Genomic DNA, 18931 nt, shown 5'->3' with positions numbered 1-18931 from the left:
TATACTCTGTATATATGTTTATGAGGGTAGAAAATGGAAATAACACAAAGTTATTAATGAAAGAAAAGGTTCTTCTGAATTTTAGTTAGAAGACGAAAGAAATTTCCAGTAAGAGAAATAAGGTATTAAACACCTCCACATAGTAAAAGTACATCTAGGTCTACATACGGGCCGCAGGGCTTTTTCCAAAAACTTCCACAAGTCTCACACAACCGTTTCATGAACGAATTATACAGCAGCACATACTCTTCCCTGTCGAAACCCACGCCAATTTTCTCATATTACTTGCTTTCTCAGTCAAAGTCCTTTGTTGTACTATGTTACGGCCCCATAACTCCTATGATACACCTACCAACCTGATTTTTAAACGTAAGATACAATTATTACTCTCACACATGTCTTTTCAATCTTTACCCCATTCAGACATATCATCCACAACAATTTCCATCCACTCTCGCTAACTCATGGTATCCTTCTCCAACTCTGTTTGTCATCCCTGTACCTGCAGGGTCCGTTTCAAAAGCATTTTCAAACTTGCATTGACCCCTGCCACTTATTCATTATTCAGGGCTATAATGCTCGCGGCTTCATATGCTGTGAGATTTTAATTGCTCATTCCAGTGACAGCATCCCCCTTTTTTATTTTTTATACTTAACTCCATTTTCTCACTGCATTTCTCTGTATATTTACAGTGTGTCCATTTGGACTTCATGTTGAAAATTTTTTGTGTATCTAACCTTTTTCGTCATTTCAATCACTTCATACTGTACAATTTTTTTCATCCAACTTTTTTCGTCATTTCACTGACTTCATATTGTTCAATTTTTTTATCTAACCTTTTTCGTCATTTAACTAAGTGCTGTTCTTTCTTTCCTTCTTCCTACCTCCTTTATACACAAACACTTTCTGCAGATTCCGTCAACACATTCGTGAATCTTGAATACGCCATAAAAACTCCTATCATGTCTTCAACCCTATTACCTTCTATCGAGCACGTTTAAGTTAATTACTCTTTAACTAAAAGCCTCTATTTATTCACACTTTTGCCTCAACTCAAACGATAAATAAAATAGATGTCTCCAGCCTCTCTATTCATCATCACGTCCATCAAATTCCTCTTTCACCGACTGAGGACTCAGACATTATCTAACAAGACGCTTCTCTTGCGGCAAATATACCTGTACTTCAGAATATTCTTCTGTAGAAACCAACGAACTCCATACCTTCCATCTACGCCCATCAGCTACCTTGATTTTATATTACAAACACACACACATTACACACACACATTACACACAGACATATATATATAGCATATATATATATATATATATATATATATATATATATATATATATATATATATATATATATATATATATATATATATATATATATATATATAAATATATAATGTGTGTGTGTGATACGCTATTCAATAAAGGGAAAAAGGGTGATCTAAAAGCAAAAATGCCTACAGCAAATTTGCAAAAAAACTCCCATGAGGTAAGTTTTCAAATAATCTCTTGATAGCTTTTTCAGTACCATCTTAATGTCTAGTATGAACAGTACTAGCCTCTGAAGGCGATATACAAAATTCCAGTAAAAAAATTCCAATTTATGTTTTAAGTGACTTTCTATGGGGAATATTAAAGCTGAGAATGAAGACCAATTACTTTTATTTCTAAGGTAGCCACCCTGTTAATAATTAATTGAACGTATAATAGGATTTGGAATGCAAATCCGGTAAAAGTTTTAATTGACCTGAAAACCTTTCTATTCAATCCCAACTTCGTTTAGGCTATGTAACTTTCGACGACGCTCAGAGACTCTGAAATTATTCAAGGAGTCTGCAGTAGCCTAATGAGCTATTCGCAAAACAAGGTACAACCTGTTACTATGCTTCAGTACGAAGATTTCAGTTGGCTTTAATTATTACACAAAGATATCTCCTATAGTATCCAGGACACCTTTACTGGGAAATGAGGTAAAAGTTTTAATCAAGCAACAAACATTTCTATTTATAATCAGTATCTTTTAAGATACAGTTTCTGACGATTCTCAGACTCTTCGACTTTTACGCTGTTAAGGGCTTTAACCTGACTTTCAATACGACGAAAGAATTTTGCACTTTCTCTAATACGATTTTACTGATATTGAGTTTAGGACACTTTTAAATAAACTTTTCACACATCTTTTATTTTAATAGTCAAATGATTGCAGCTGGTTATCAATCTTTTTAAATGGCATTCTTTTAGTTTAAGCAGTCCATTACTATGCATTACTATATTTTCATTTTTTCGTAGAACAGAAGAAATAACTGGAACATTGTCTCTTAGTCTAATTTTAAACAATTAAATCTTTTGGATCTTTCCTAGATAGTGACCCCCAAAGGTTTTCGGGGGTCGTTATCTAGGACTAATATTTCTTGGGGGTCATTATATTTATGATATTTACAGTCTTTTGTTTATGTTTTTACGGTAATCCCCAACGGCCTTGAACTAAAAGGGCCGCAAAGGTGGATACATACCAGGTTAAAAACCTTGGGGGTCACTATCTAGGAAAGATTCAACCTCCTTGCAAAATGCGCATATCCCGTACGTAAGTGATAATGCAGTTTTAATGCAAAATTACTTCCTATTTTCCACTGAAGGTAATTTCCGAATAATTGCAATCAAGCTGTTTAAGAGATGGTCATTGGTATTAGCCCCCCGCCAAAACAAAAAGGTAAGGCAGTAATACCCTACTAGTCAAAGACGGTATTTCTACAATGCCACTGTTGCTGTTCATATGGTTAATAACGAAATAATCTAAATGTTATCATAACGGAGAAACAGACTAAAACTCAATAATCCTCTAACTACTATCGTATGATTGCGATTTCTATCTTTGCTTTTCATTTAAAAATTGTCCCCCAATATAACGCCAATTAAGATTTTGTTTTTTAAAGTATAGTTTGCTTGCGAACAACCCTTTATCCTTCATTTCCACGTAGATACATTTTCTTTAGTACCAGTAACTTTTGCCTTGCGGCAACTTTCATGTTTGAGGCTTCAGTCTTTTCTATCGAGGCATATATTGGGTCCTCACTTAAACTTTCTCCCCAGGTCCTTGAGCTAATCGTTCCAAGGAACGATTAAGACGGTCATTCCCAACTTCTGGATCCTGGGTCAGTCGTGCCTTTTTAAAATTTGCAAAGATTTACTATGTTTTTTTTTTCTTCGATGGATGAAGTTTTTTTTTGCACTAGGTCCATTATCTTACTACCGACCGAAAAAAATTCTTGCCAAATAAATTCTCAAAACTTTCTGTACACGAAAGTTCCTTCCAGTCTTTAAAGAAAAGGCTAATGTCTTTTGCTCTAGTTTCCCAGCTAGCCATTCTTTTAGCAATTACGATGATCTTGGTCAATCCTTCCTACCCGTCTCGAATCGTAAACCATCCCAATATTTTTTTAATTATTAGTGCTATTCTTGCTTCCGTGTAAATAATAACCGTATTCCTATACGATCCTAAAATGGCTTTTAGGGAAGAAGTGGCCGCTTTGTTTTTCTGTGATGTTTTCCTAATTGCTACAATTTAAACAAACATCCTCTTGGCAGGGTGCACTGATTCAGCGTACCGCGAAGAACTATCACTATCGCTACCTCAATCAACAATTCAATCCACTTTCATTCTCTAGTGGACTCGGAATTCATTTCAGTACACTATGGTCACCAATAAGGGTTCTCATCACTCTTGGGAATGTGACTATAACGTGAAGAGACCGTATGTAGCTCGACGATCGGTTAGCAACTATAGAGAAACACCTTTTCTGTAGCAGCGATTTCCTGTAGTTTTATTTTTATCTTGCATGTGCTGTTACCAATAAATAAAATGCCATAGTCACTGTATATACATCTTTCACCCTTTCTGTGCGTTGAGGATATTGGTCTTGCAGTCATTTCGAAACACCCTCTCAAACTACCGCCTTTCGCCTCTTTTAGAATCGATTTGTGTGGAAACTGTTGCCCTGAGTGAAAAATCAAACTAACACCACACCAATGCCTCTCTCTCTCTCTCTCTCTCTCTCTCTCTCTCTCTCTCTCTCTCTCTCTCTCTCTCTCTCTCTCTCTCTCCTTGAACAAGGTCATCAGTGGAGCGAGAGTGAGCCGAAACAGAGGAATGGGAACCATATTTTCTCAATTAAATTGTTTTAAACCGATATTGTCATCATTATCGTCATTACTTTCATTTAAAATGGGAACACACTCAAATGTAAAAATCTGAAAGACACCACGTTGCTTCCTTTTAATGAGCGAGAGAGGTGTAAAATAAATCAACAAATAAATAAATAAGTAAAATCAAATCAAATAAAGACGAACGGCCTGGACCTGATGGGAGTTGATGCAGAAAGCGCACAGGACAGAGAAGAATGGAGAGAATTCATTTCACGTCCAACTCCTTAAAGGCAATCGTCCAAATCCTAGTTACCATCGTTGTGAAAAAGGAAAACATCACTTCGGACATTTTCTTTTAAAGTTATGCTTCAGCAGGTGTTGAAATTCAAGCCGGGGAAAATGTATTCCAATAAAAGTTGAGCCAAAGATCTAAATCACGTGTTGCTTTGTGATATACTCATCCTTAGGATCAACACTTTTATTTTAGCATTATTATCTTTTCCATGGCTGAGGGGAAACACTACATGTAGAAGGTAACACTAAGTGTTGTCGAATAAAGGCGTCCGTCGTGAGAAAGTTTCGACAATAAAAAAAAAAATAATGGAGGGGCTTTTAAAGTTTTAAGAAACTTCAAACTACCATACTACTTTACTATTCAAGTTACAGGGAAGGGAAACGAAAGCTTAACTATTTAGGAATTCGATCCACTACATTAATAAAATATAAATTTTTCAATTTCGTTTTCGGAATGTTGAAAATCTTGGGATAGGTGAAAATTTTCAAATAAGTCTATGATAATTCTGAGTGTTTTCCAAATTGTATATAAGATTTCTCCAGTTGAAATGGTGTTAAAATGACCAACACTGTATGTATTGAGTTTCTATGCTTATAGTATGAACACTGCACGAGTCTTAGTAGACCATGAGTCAGATGTCTTTTGGATATCTTAGGGTGGTTTTTAAGCACATGAAGACTCACGGGGATATAAAAGCGAATACATAAAAACACACGCTCTCGCCGAAAGGAATACTCGCAGATGTTATATTAGGAACCCTAAGCGGAAAAAAGAACACTTGCGAGTATGGAACGTTCTCCAAACGGAAACTCGCAGATAACGGCGAGTGTTCCCGTTGAAAAAAAAAAAATACATATTACGAATAATTGTGCAGCTGCCTAGAGATTGTTTATGATTAAACAAGTTGTACATGTAATACTGATATAGCACCATTCACAGTCCAGAATTTGTTTTGGTAAACATACACAACTGTCAATCTCTGTCTTACTAAAAACACAAACTGGCCTAATGCTTTCAATATAAAAAAAATATAAAACGTGATTTAAATGAACATAACACATGACGGCACACACCTTCATGCATAAAGCTTACACAAAAACTAGAATAAGGTACCATGCTCTATATTATACAGTAATACTAAAATCTTAGAATGATCTTTGTTGTACTCTTCTTGAACTTCCGGACCCGCAGTATGAAGTAATAAAGCCTTCTACTGCGTTTCGACAATTTTCCCTAGTGCTCTTAGATAAACCTAGAGGCTGCCTACCCACTTTTTCCGTGTAGCTTCCCAATACTGCCCTAAAATGGAAGACTGCAGTATCTGCAAAAATACAAAACTGAGAAAAATGGTAGATACTCCATTGCCTTACTACTGATTCTGCAGATATTGCAAATGGGACCCCATAAATACTCGTGGAAAGCATTGAAGAATCATTCTGAAACTGCAGTGACTTGTGTATTAGTGTTTCACGAGCCCAATAGGCGGTAAATCACAATTTCAGAAATTTTGCAAATACTGCAGTTTTCCATTTTAGGGCAGAATAAACTGAGGCAAGAAAATATCGCTTTATTATCGCCCTTCATCCTGGACAAATCCCAACGAGAATGGGATTAGCGAACACACGTCTATTGGCAGCTCATCATTTCCGCCTTCACAGGCAAGAGGTTACAACAAATGTATCACCCAAAATGGGGATGTTGCAACAATCTTGATAAATGATTTTGAGGATGTTATTAGTCATTTAACGTTTTTTGGATAAATTGTAAAAGTCGGGCCCCGAACAGCCTATTCCGCATTTCTCTTGAATCTGGTAACGTCATACGACGCTTACATCTTGCCCTCCTAAGCACCTAGGTCAACTTTTTCCACCCCACGAGTATGAAGTCTGAAAGTGCCACTGCTTCATGCCTACTACATTCTTCAACAACAGTTATGAGAACAATCACTAACAATTAAAACCACATTCACAAAAATGGTAAGCTATTCCAACTAGATAGCTTGAAGCCAACATTGTTTCTCTTATTCTAGTATTTTTTGAACTGTCAAGAAAGGATGGTCGCTTTGCCTTCAAATAAATATGCTGAAAAACGAGAAATGAAGTTACTTAAAAGTGTTCTTCTTGATAATAATCACTTAGAAACCAATACAAGAACGGAAAAAAAGGTGTATAACAAAATCCCATATCATTCCCACAGGAACGTTTAAATTACAGTTATTGAACGCTACTTTTCGTAACATATTCTCGAGTGTTGAGTTCACACAAAGCGGGGCGTGGCCATAACATTTTCAATGAAAACAAAAGGCCAGGGTTCAGTACAGGCTACATTTTCGCAACATTCCCAGAGAAAAAAAAACTCGTTCTCCCGGCTGTGTATGTACCATGTATGGAAAGCGCCCAATCAACCTCCATGAAATGGAATGCCGAGCCCTACCGTATGGAAATGGCATTCTCATTTTAGCGTTTGTCCGACAAGTTATCGAGTTACGGTACAAAATGTGCCCGCGGCAAAAACGAAGGAACGTGCTGTACATGACGGGTTACCAGTCAGAACATTGCTATGCCAATCACAACGTCCTCCCGAATCTTTAACCAAACCGATGGATAAAATATATATACAAGTAATGATGCCAATTACAGAGAGAGAGAGAGAGAGAGAGAGAGAGAGAGAGAGAGAGAGAGAGAGAGAGAGAAGAGAGAGAGAGAGAGAACGGGTTCTCTACCTTCGTACTGTTCAATCCATAAAATTATATTATTATTCTTTCTCTCTCTTCCTGTGGAAATCCAAAATAAAAGGAAAAACTTTACAAGAAAGAAGTCACAGAAATAACAGTCAACGCAGAAATTTACAATGCAAACACTGTATCAACCCCCTCCCCTGGCCCCCCTGAGCGCCTTTTAGGACACGTAAGAAAATTGCCTCACTTGTAAGACACATCACAAAAACAGTATTATTATCATCAATAATAACATCATACCGAAATTAATCTTGCATATTTTAATCGTTCCGAACGAGAATATAAATGCGGTTAGTAAGAGTGGAATACGAAATGAATATCAGATCATGTTTTTCTCTTCAACCATGTGTTTTGACTATACAAAAAAAGAACGATTTATGAGAGTGGCCTGACAGGAAAACGGTTCCCGCTTGTACTAAAGGGTGAAATTTCTAAGAGTATTTGATAAACCGGCTTTTCTTTGTGCACTACTTGCATTTGGAAAATGTTAAAATTAATTATAAAAAGTTTCTTTTAATTTAAGATTTGCAAGGCACAAGCTCTCGCCGAGGCAGATACAGAGAAATACTGAAGATAAGAATCATCAGAAAAATGAACTTCCATTCCCCTTTCCTTTATGACAGGCAGTTTCCTATTCGCTCTTCGGCTCATAGTCCATAAGTGCAACAGAAAATCATATAAAATATGAGTTTTTGTCCTTTCCATACATCCAACATTAATTGCTAGTTTGCAGTTATTTCTAACTTAACACAGATCATGGTTCCTGCATAAAAAAATTTGAATTTGGGTATTCAATAATGTTCAAAATTAGATGCGCCTCAGCAATTGTAATGCCGACGATGCAGCGAAATTACTTCGTAAAATATATCAGCAAAATTATATCCTTTTCTGTCTGGGAAAGCCTATTCTCTTTAACTAAAATCATTATTCTTATCTATATGTTTTGGAAACATGCAACGAAAACAAGATAAAACAAGTAAAAAATGCGCCTAAGTTTGTTCAGCGCAATCGAGTTTTCTGTACATCGTATAATCAAGGCCAACGAAAATAGATCTATCTTTCGGTGGTTTCGGTATAATGCTGTATGAGCTGTGGCCCATGAAACTTTAACCACGGCCCGGTGGTGGCCTGGCCTATATCGTTGCCAGATGAACGATTAACTAACCTTGAATAAAATAAAAACTACTGAGGCTGGAGGGCTGCAATTTGGTTATGTTTGATGATTGGAGGGTGGATGATCAACATTCAAATTTGCAGCCCTCTAGCCTCAGTAACTTTTAAGATCTGAGGGCGGACAGAAAAAGTGCGGACGGGCAGAAAAAGCCGTCACAATATTTTTCTTTTACAGAAAACTAAAAACCTCGAAAGCAATACGTCCGGTGAGGATGAAGGCCGAGACTGGAAACATACGACAAAGGAGTGACAAAATATTTTCTCCACAAGACCTTGGAGCCCTGTAACAGTTACCAAGTAACTTTTGTTTCTACCTCCTTAATCCACAGTAATCAGTGACCTTGATAGTTGTGACAATAAAAAAAATCGATCATGATTTCATACCAAGTTTAAATTGTAGCTTCATCGGTATCGCCTATTTAATGGTTACATCCTAAGAACCTGGATAATTCATTAGTACTTTTTTAGCTGAAGTATTGGAAACTGAATATCACTTGCATACATCACAATGATTTTCCTCATACCTCGTGATGGAAGAGGGGGCAACATTTTCCACTTTCTTATACCTAGTTCTTAAGAAAATTTCATAATTTCTCTCTCTCTCTCTCTCTCTCTCTGTTAACTAACAACTAAAAGTCGTGGAAAACTGGAAATGATAAACTTTGTTCTAATGTTACGTGGAAATGAAAAACTTTGTTAATATGTTAACATGCATTAATCATGCTTTACCATCAATACTTCAACAGTTGCTGTGTACTCCTACGGAACACCACTGAATAATTCGATGCCCAATTTTGTTCCGGAACGGTGGCTCATGCAGAATTGCACATGTACACATACACTAGTAATCAGCGTCTGCTACATGTGAATGACAAAAATGTATATTTCATATTTCAATACTATAAATCAACGAGCTAACAACGCAATATAAAAATGATACTCATTCACTGTCTATACTGTCAAAAGAGAAGGGTAGCGAATACATTTTAGTTTTCTATAAAAGAAAACTATTGTGCCGGCTTTGTCTGTCCGTCCGCTCTCATATCTTAAAAACTACTGAGGCCAGAGAGGCCAGAGGGCTGCAAATTGCTATGTTGATCATCCACCCTCCAATCATCACACATACCAAATCGCAGCCCTCTAGCCTCAGTGGTTTTTATTTTACTTAACGTTAAAGTTAGCCATATAGGGCAGGCCACCACCGGGCCATGGTTAAAAATTCACAGGCCGCGGCTCATACAGCATTAGACCGAGACAACCGAAAGATAGATCTATTTTCGGTGGTCTTGATTATACGCTATGCAGAAAACTCGATTGCACTGAAGAAACTTCGGCACATTTTTTACTTGTTTCTGTTGCACACTTTACATCTTCAGTTCGCCTTCATGTCTCCCGATGAGAACCTGCCACCTAAAAAGCATGAACATGTATTTAAAGTCCAAAATTTCCATCATTTAAATTACTGAATGGCTACAGTGCTATAGAACACTAGACTCGACATAGTACCGTGAAAGTAATTAGGTGATTAGTTAACAATGGCCTGATTTTCACGCATTTCTTTTAAAAGACAGACAGGTTACAGCTCAAACAAATACCTATATTATAAAATTAAAAAGCACACCGTTGATCATGCTTTAGCTCTCTCCCTCGTTTTATTATTTTTTCCAGTTCGCAACGTATACGAAAAAAAAACGGAAAAACACTGATCAACAGAACAATTACAAGCTGTAGACATGGTCAAACACAATACAATATTGTTTATTGTTACAGGAATCAATAATAATGACTAATTCCACAGGAACACTCACCATCCTTGAAAATAGAAGAAACAGCTCCTCCTTTGGTTGACAGTACCCAAGACCCTGAGTGTCCCAGTGGTAATCAGACACTGAATCAGCAACACTGATATTATTACTATGCACCACCAGCTTTACCATCCATGCCTGACATGTATGTGACATCAAGCAAGTCTCTTCTCTTCATAACTGATCAGTGATGAATGTCGTCGTGTCCACACTGTAAAAAAGAAGAATGACTCAGTCCAGACTCCGAATTATAAAAAATCCCCCCCACCTCCTTTGCCCCATCCCTCAGTCGTGGCCGGTAATAAAGTCACAGGAAAAAAAGTCACAGAAAAAAAACCAAAAATTTGGTCTGGAAAAGTCACGGAAAGAAGTCACTAATTTATGGTAGCCGGTAATCTTTAGGTTAGGTTAGGTTAGGTTAGATTAAAGTTTAGGTTAAGTTAAGGCAAGGTTAGGTTAGGTTATAGGTTAGTTTGGGTTATAGGTTATAGGTTATAGGTTAGGTTTGCTTATGTTATAGGTTAGGTTAGGTTAGGGTGGGTTAGGTTATAGGTTAGGTTAGGTTATGTTGCATTAGGTCAAGTTGTGTTAGGTTAGGTTACTGTAACTTTATTACCGGCCACCATAAATTATTGTGACTTTTTTCCGTGTCTTTCTTTCTGTGACTTTTTTCCTGTTCCTGTGACTTTTTTTCCTGTGACTCTTTTACCTCGATTCCCATCATTATGAGGGTAACACACTGTGTCATGGCTACTCCCAAACAACTTTTGAACATATTATTTTGGGGAGCTATTTCAGCAGAAAATATTAGGAAAAATATGAGAAAACGTTCGTTTAAGGATAGGCTACAGCAAGAAAAACGAAATCGGAAACTATCGCAGAATATTTTCATGTTGCAAAATAAGGGAGACGTTGCTAACAACGTAAAAATGTAGGCCGATATCCCTCATCGAATCCTTAACGGCCTCATAGACTTTACGACCGGAGTATCAGGTTCCGTTCTAACTCCGGTATCCGCGTTGCCCATAGACGTTCGGAACCTCGGATTCACTTCAGTTTGCCGAAACCCGTTAGGGTGAAGACGTGTCAGCTCCGTTCACTGATGACGCTATAGACTGAGCTCTTGCAGCAGAAACTGAAAAAACCCCAGCGAAAAGGGAGAACCTGGATTAAACTATGGTTGCAGAAGAGAAGTGAATCATCTCACGATTGTTTATTAATGAACTGAAACTTTTCCCTGGTGAGAGATTTAGTTACCCGAGAATGGACAAGCAGACCGACATGGAATTATTATATATGGTCTCCCACCTTCTAGAAATAAAAAGCACACTTGTACGAGACAACCAATATCACTGTACGAGAGGTTGCTGGCCACACTTCGCTTCGGGCGCTACTAGTCGTTCCTTGGGGCATATAATCCCAGAGACATGTAAAGCAATTATTCAAGTTACGCAACACGAGTTTACAAAGTTAAAAAGTAACTACAGTATGTCGCATACACAGTATCCTGCATAGTCTAGTGGTATATAGCCTAGTATACAGTAGGTCTATGATCCGTTAAAGCAGAATAGGCCCTAACCTTCGTTTCTCTAGCCAAGTGAGGGTAAAATCTTCAACTTTTTTGTACAAAAATTTTTAATTTATACAAGGAAAATTGAAACATATTTAAAATATTATTTTCATAAACTTTTATTTTATGTACGAAAAATAACAATATTATTTAAACAATAGTACAAATACATACATACACACATATATATGTGTTTATTAGTGCTACTGTTTAAATTATATTGTTACAGGGTAATATTTGTTTTGAGTATATATATATAAAAATATATGTATTTTAGTTTTATATATTATTATGATATATATATATATATATATATATATGTATATATATATATATATATATATATATATATATTTATATATATTTATATATATATATATATATATATATATATATATATATATATATGTATATATATACATAAATATATATGTATATATTATATATATGCAACTGTGTGTACACACACATATGTATGTATGTATGTATGTCTGTATGTATGTCTGTATGTATACATGTATGTATATATATATATATATATATATATATATATATATATATATATATATATATATATATATATATATTTAGGTAAAATTCCACCAGTTCATCCGTTCTGGTGAGTAGACTGACTCCGCCCTGATATTGCCGTCTACAGAGTTTTAACGCCAGATTCTATGAACTGACAAAAGAACTGACAGGTAAGCCTGATAGTGAATACCCATCCTAAGGCGTGTTTTGTCATCTACATCATTCTGAGGGCTGTGAAACAAGTAGATACATATATTCACACTACTGGTAATAACTGAAAGCCTACTAAGCATAATACAAGGAACTAAAGTTGAGCGCCAAGTGTTGCCAAATCTTACTAAATTCCGAATAATTCACTTATTTTCTTCTTTCAAAATTATTTTAGAACTCGATAGCAACATTCCTGAAACTGTTTGCCTGCAAAGGCACAGATAAGGAGAAAGCAGGATAGGTCTATGGCTTGCAGGGCAGGACACTACTATCGTTTTCTCCTTAGCCCTTTAAACTTTTGGCGGGATAATATGGGAGGAGTCGTTCTTATCAACCCCTTGATTTTTATTCATATTGTAAGAGTACAGGTCGATGTATAAAATGATGAAGAATACACAACCGTCACTTAAATCTACTGGGATACTGATTACAGCTAACTTCGGGAACTTCGGAGTGCACAGCTCCCATTATGCACTTTTCCCCCCAAGATACGACTGGGCAAATCCTTCTCTCGTGTAAGCAATAAGGCGGGTTTGAGCATACACAAAACTATTTAAGCTCCCCTGAAAAGAGTATATGAGTAATAACGAATGACGGGTTATATACCAATAGACAAAAAATAGGTAAAATATGGGCCTAGTATTTTTGCAACAGGCTGAATAAATTTATAAATTATAAGATAAAGCCTATAAATAAATTTCTAGAAATAATAAATGATGAATAAACCGGCATAACACCAGTATGTGATTTAAAAAAATGTATGAAATCTAGTTTTACAAAATAAAACTGAAATTAACACAAATCAATGGTTAACATCTATCAAATGCATTCCTCGTTCTCTAAATAAAGAGGCACCACCGGTAGGCCTATATCACACGACAACATTTATCATTTCATGTTTAAATATGCCAGGTAGACCCTAGGTATTGTACATATGTAATTGTGTTATACGATATTATGATTTGTACTAAATGTATACCCATCTTAATCAACTCATTTTAAAATTGGATACCAAGTCTCTTCCTCAATAACAGCGTATTTGCTAAAAAAAAAAAAACGTAACAGTAATCTGCGAACTGTTTTGATATCAGCGTAAGATTTAAAAAAATGAATTCTAGTGTACCATATTATATTCTGATGATGGTGATTATTGCTGAACATATATAATTCGTCCATACTTTGTAAAACAAAGAATGGTCGTTCACTGGGACTGTTTTTACTTAGATCATGGCTTCCATGCTTCTGAGTAGAAAACATTCTGCTTCCACACAAAAACTCCATTGTCATCTTTGCTTAACCACGCACAACCTCCTCTGTGTTTCCCATAACTTCACCGTCACTTGATGACATGACTGCAAATTGGAAAATAATGCACCAGTAACAATTCACGCGTGAAATACGAGAAAACGACGAGCAACGTCACACACTTCACAACCTTACTAGCTAAGTGTGCTCAGACTTCCAGAGCCGGACACGAAAGATGTCACTCGGGGGTGGAGCCCTCCACCCCTCTCCCCACCCCATCAGTCCAGTCTAGTACGCCAGGCGGGCGTGAGACATGACAACTCTTCTTAACATTTGAAGGGAAGACATAACTGTCAATGGAATAGCGGGATCTTTCCTAGATAGTGACCCCCGGTATGTATCCACCTTTGCAGCGTGTTTAGTTTATGCCCGTTGGGGATTATGGTAAAAACATACACAAAAGACAGTAAATAGCATGAAGATAACCGACCTTCAAGAAATACTAGGCCTAGCTAACAACGACCGAAAACCCTTGGGGTCACTATTTAGGGAAAGATCCGAACAGCATCGTCTTTATAACTTCACATTCACAGATCATACAACCCTGTTGCTAGTAGAACCTTGAAGCAGACTCCTTAACTCTATCCTCTGGAACTCAATCAAGATCGGTCTTTGAAAGAATGGTGGTAACCATGTTAATGGTAATACTGAAAACAACGTCAATTGTGGACTCACGTCCGTTGTCAAAGTTACCAGAGATACAAAGAGTTAGATCTGATAAGACACCGCAAGTACCTCATTGTTGACTTCATTGTTACTGGCTATAAATAAATGTTTCCGAAATTAAATATTAACCTTATTCTTATTTCCCAATGGACGGAAGAACCTCTAACGTTCTTACTTGAATTTTTATCTGTCTTTATAATCCCCATTGCATCAACGATTTGGAATTTAATAAATTATGATTGTTTTATGCTCTTCTTTCACCATTTTTCGCCCCATTTTCTAAAATTCTCTCATGTGAAAAGAGGTACAGTAAAAGGAACGAAAGAGCTTGCAGCTAAGGGCCGAAGGCACACTGCAAAGAACCTAAAGTAAAGCCTACAGTGCACCGCATGAGGTGCACTGACGGCACTACCCCCCAAAGGAGTTTTCCACTGTTGGATAACGTTTGAAAAGACTAGTGGTACCATTCACGTATGCCAAGTCGTTCATCTTTTATATTGCTATATCTCAACCGGAGAACCCGCGTCATTTCACTGATAACGCGTTAGACTTAAATGTCTCTTCGAATTCAGGCAAAAGTCTTCGATAACGAAAGAGGATTATAACGTTTTTAACCAAAGTTAGCTATAAAATATGTACTGATATCATCCTTTAGCCTTTTGCAGATTATTTCTAAATAATACCAGAATTATTTACTAATAATAGTAACACATGAGCTACACTAATTTTGAAGGATCTCTAAACAGGAAAAGCAAATAAATCCAAACCAGCTGGCATTTTTTTCCCCGTTCTCTCCCGACCTTAGAAGCTGCATTCCTTAAGACGTTTCAAGAAATGCGACACGAATTCCTTCAAGCTCTCAGTGTCTGATATATGGAGAGACTCTGCTTCCATTACTCCTTTCAAGCATGTTCACCATTTTCTTTTACAGTGCATGTTTTTGGGATGCAAAAAATTAGGCCACGTAGCTTACGCTGGAGGTACCGATATTTTGCAGGAGAAGGTCTGTTCCATTAAACAAAACCATTCTAGTATGAATTTTCAGTTTGTTTTCTACTATTTATGACACATACAATTAAATGAAGTAGCTTTATACAAAACAGCATTTTAAACATTTGAATAGTATGACAGGTTACCTAAACAGATAATCTTTTATGCAAATGCCAGGTTTTATTTCGTTCTGATTTTTCATTTTTCTTTCTAGTCAGTTATAAACAACCAGAGTTTAAATTAGTTATATTGAATAAAATGTGCTATTTTATAATATACGGAACTTAATTTTCCTCTTACTCCCCACTTTGAGTAACACTTAAAAACAGTGGAGAGTGCTCCTATGGACTGAGTTGTTCCTAGACAACTGTAAAGTGCCGAGAACTTTTTATTATAATAAACCTGATTAATTTTAGGAGAATAGACATGCCATAGCGATGGAACGTTTTGCATGACAATGAAAGTAACAACTGAATATTTTCTAAGAACACCATTGCATCCTGTGCCTGCACTTGTTGATCCTAATCTACAATTCATTCACAAAGCTAAAAAGTAAGAATCAACGTACGCTGCGGGAATTTATGTCACAAAATATGATCTTACCATTTAGTGTGTTGATGGCAATGACAATGTAATTACTGATGCTTTGCAAGTACTAGGTAAGTTGGCTTTATAGTGAGCTTTGTGTTTTCAATGTAGTTAAAGGCCTTCTTTGCCTTAAATGAAAAATATTAAGTAAGTATGTTTCCTTCTTCATGAAAATGTTAATATTTTAGTATGTTAATTAACATATGGCCTACTTAAATACGATCATCCCGATGATTCAGTTCTACAAAATGCCACTAGTTTCCAACAGCCCTGCTAATATTGCTTCAACTCACATTTATTCTCAACATCACTGCCATCTGCAAACATTATACATACTTTATACATACATACATCCATATATATATATATATAAATATATATGAATATATATATGTCTAAATAAATATATATATATATATATATATATATATAATATACTGTGTATATATATATATATAATTACATATATATATATATATATATATATATATATATATATATATATATATATATATATACATACACACACACACACACACACACACACACACACACACACACATATATATATATATATATATATATATATATATATATATGTATATATATTATATATATATATATGTATATATATTATATATATATATATATATATATATATATATATATATATATATATATTATATATATATACACACACACACACACACACACACATATATATATATATATATATACATATATATATATATATATATATATATATATATATATATATATATATATATATATATATAATGTATATATACATGCACATACAAGCATCTTTCATACAAGAGGTCAAAATGTTCCATATTCAAGAGAAATGTCAAATATCTATCTTTCATAACTTATTTACTTAAAAATTAGTTCATTATAACATTATACAGATTTTTATTAAACATTTTTTTTCAAAGAGAGAGAGAGAGAGAGAGAGAGAGAGAGAGAGAGAGAGAGAGAGAGAGAGAGAGATTCCTAGCAAGAAATTCAGAAAATAGCCGGCAACTTATTTCGAAGCAACCACACATAACTTGAACGTAATCAGGTAATGCCTTCTATATGGGAGTTTAATCGCCAGCTTACAACGTTAGCAACAGGGCAACGGAGATAGCTGTTGCCATCAACAACAATTACAGTAGCGTCTGGAAGGGTAATTCCCGTGTTTCGCTGATACGTGTTTCCTTGCGAGAGAATTGCGAAACTATAGATACTTCGTCGTAATATGAACTTTGACGGTTTCTAATTTGCAACTGATCCTCAGCATAATAGTTGATGATACCCTACCGTAAACGTCTTGTAAAACTGCATTTCCTTTATTTGAAGGTTCTTTTAATAATATTTAAAAGAATATGCATTAATAGGTTAATCAGAGTTTTCCTTCAAACTGGGTATAATGCAGTCTACTGGGCCCCTAATCATGAATATGAATGCAAAATTTAACACCTAAACGGCCATTTTTGGCTTGGCTAATATCTAAGTGCATTCATTTCGAAATTTTATGAAGAGGTCAATAAACTATTTAGTAAAACATAGCTGATGTTAGTCTTTGGTAAACTCAATTCAAAAGTTGATCTTTTTTTTTAAAATGGCTAATGTATGTGACTCCACGCCTTGTAATCGAAGCTGAGATTTCTAAGACTTTAATAGACAGCAATATAGTTTACAAGTCCATGATTATAAGACTGAACGATGGCCCTTCCTTCCACATTTCTTGGGAATTTTTCAGTGGGCTTGGCTGTCCAAGGATCTCTTCTTAAGAGTCAGGCCCTTCACTTATAACGACATAAGGCCCTTCACTTCTTCATTCTACCTTCCTTTTCTATTCACATTCATACCAGTCCAGAAAGTTGAGTTTCACACACACACGACACACAAACACAAACACACACACACACACACACACACATATATATATATATATATATATATATATATATATATATATATATATATATATATATATATATATATATATATATGTGTGTGTGTGTGTGTGTGTAAATGTACACACATATATATATATATATATATATATATATATATATATATGTGTGTGTGTGTGTGTGTGTGTGTGTGTGTGTGTGTGTGTGTGTGTGTGTGTGTGTTCTTGATGTACAAACACAATGGAAATGAAGAAGAAACTGGAGTGAAAAGGAAATAGAGCTCTTAATTTGTCCCAACAGTTTCGCCAGCCATCAGGCCTCTTCCGAGGAACTTTATTGACTAGTCAGTTTAAGAAAAACATATATCTGGATATATATTTACATCTGACTTCAAGACTTACATAAAACACAAAAAAATATGTATGTATGTATATGTATATATATAAGGAATTCTTCTCTTTTCATTCAGCTAGCATATAAAAATTACATAACATCTTACACAACTATAATCCATTCCATTATTAGCCCAATTAACAGCGAAGTGTGGATTTTTTCCTAGACTTTATAATAACTTGAAATATTCTCAACTCACACGAAATGAGGCCTTGCTTATGCATAAATTATTGCCTTTGACATTTTGTATCTAATGACATTATGAGTCTTTATCTTTTTTCTGCCCACATCCATCCATTATTAATCATGTACCATTTCCACCTCCTATTCCGCTGAATCTTGAATACCTTCATTTACATACGTTTCCAATCAATTTCCTCATCGCGATTAAACTTTCAAATTCTGACACGAACAGGCTATGTCATTATCATCGGCAAACACACCCGGTTTCCCGTCGGGGCTTCATTTTCAGTCTCTTTAATTATACCTCTTTATCTATCTTTCGCTTTCGTTATCACAGTTACTTTTAGGTATAGAACAACTATGCTGATATTTTCAGCACGCTTACTAATGAAAATGATTTTG

General features: G+C 35.5%; 1 long non-coding RNA gene across 1 annotated transcript in view; it reads right to left on the bottom strand.

The window, feature by feature from the left end:
* LOC136834089 (uncharacterized) overlaps positions 1–10384 on the bottom strand; it is a 142111-nt gene extending 131727 nt beyond the window's left edge. Inside the window, exon 1 of the long non-coding RNA XR_010851660.1 lies at positions 10175–10384. This is a non-coding gene — a long non-coding RNA (uncharacterized lncRNA). The remainder of the gene's footprint in view (positions 1–10174) is intronic.
* Between the last annotated feature and the right edge of the window lie 8547 nt (positions 10385–18931).

The sequence above is a fragment of the Macrobrachium rosenbergii genome, chromosome 53 (assembly GCF_040412425.1).
Source record: "Macrobrachium rosenbergii isolate ZJJX-2024 chromosome 53, ASM4041242v1, whole genome shotgun sequence".
In the NCBI taxonomy this organism is placed as follows: domain Eukaryota; kingdom Metazoa; phylum Arthropoda; class Malacostraca; order Decapoda; family Palaemonidae; genus Macrobrachium; species Macrobrachium rosenbergii.
This window is presented reverse-complemented; position numbering and strand designations above follow the sequence as displayed.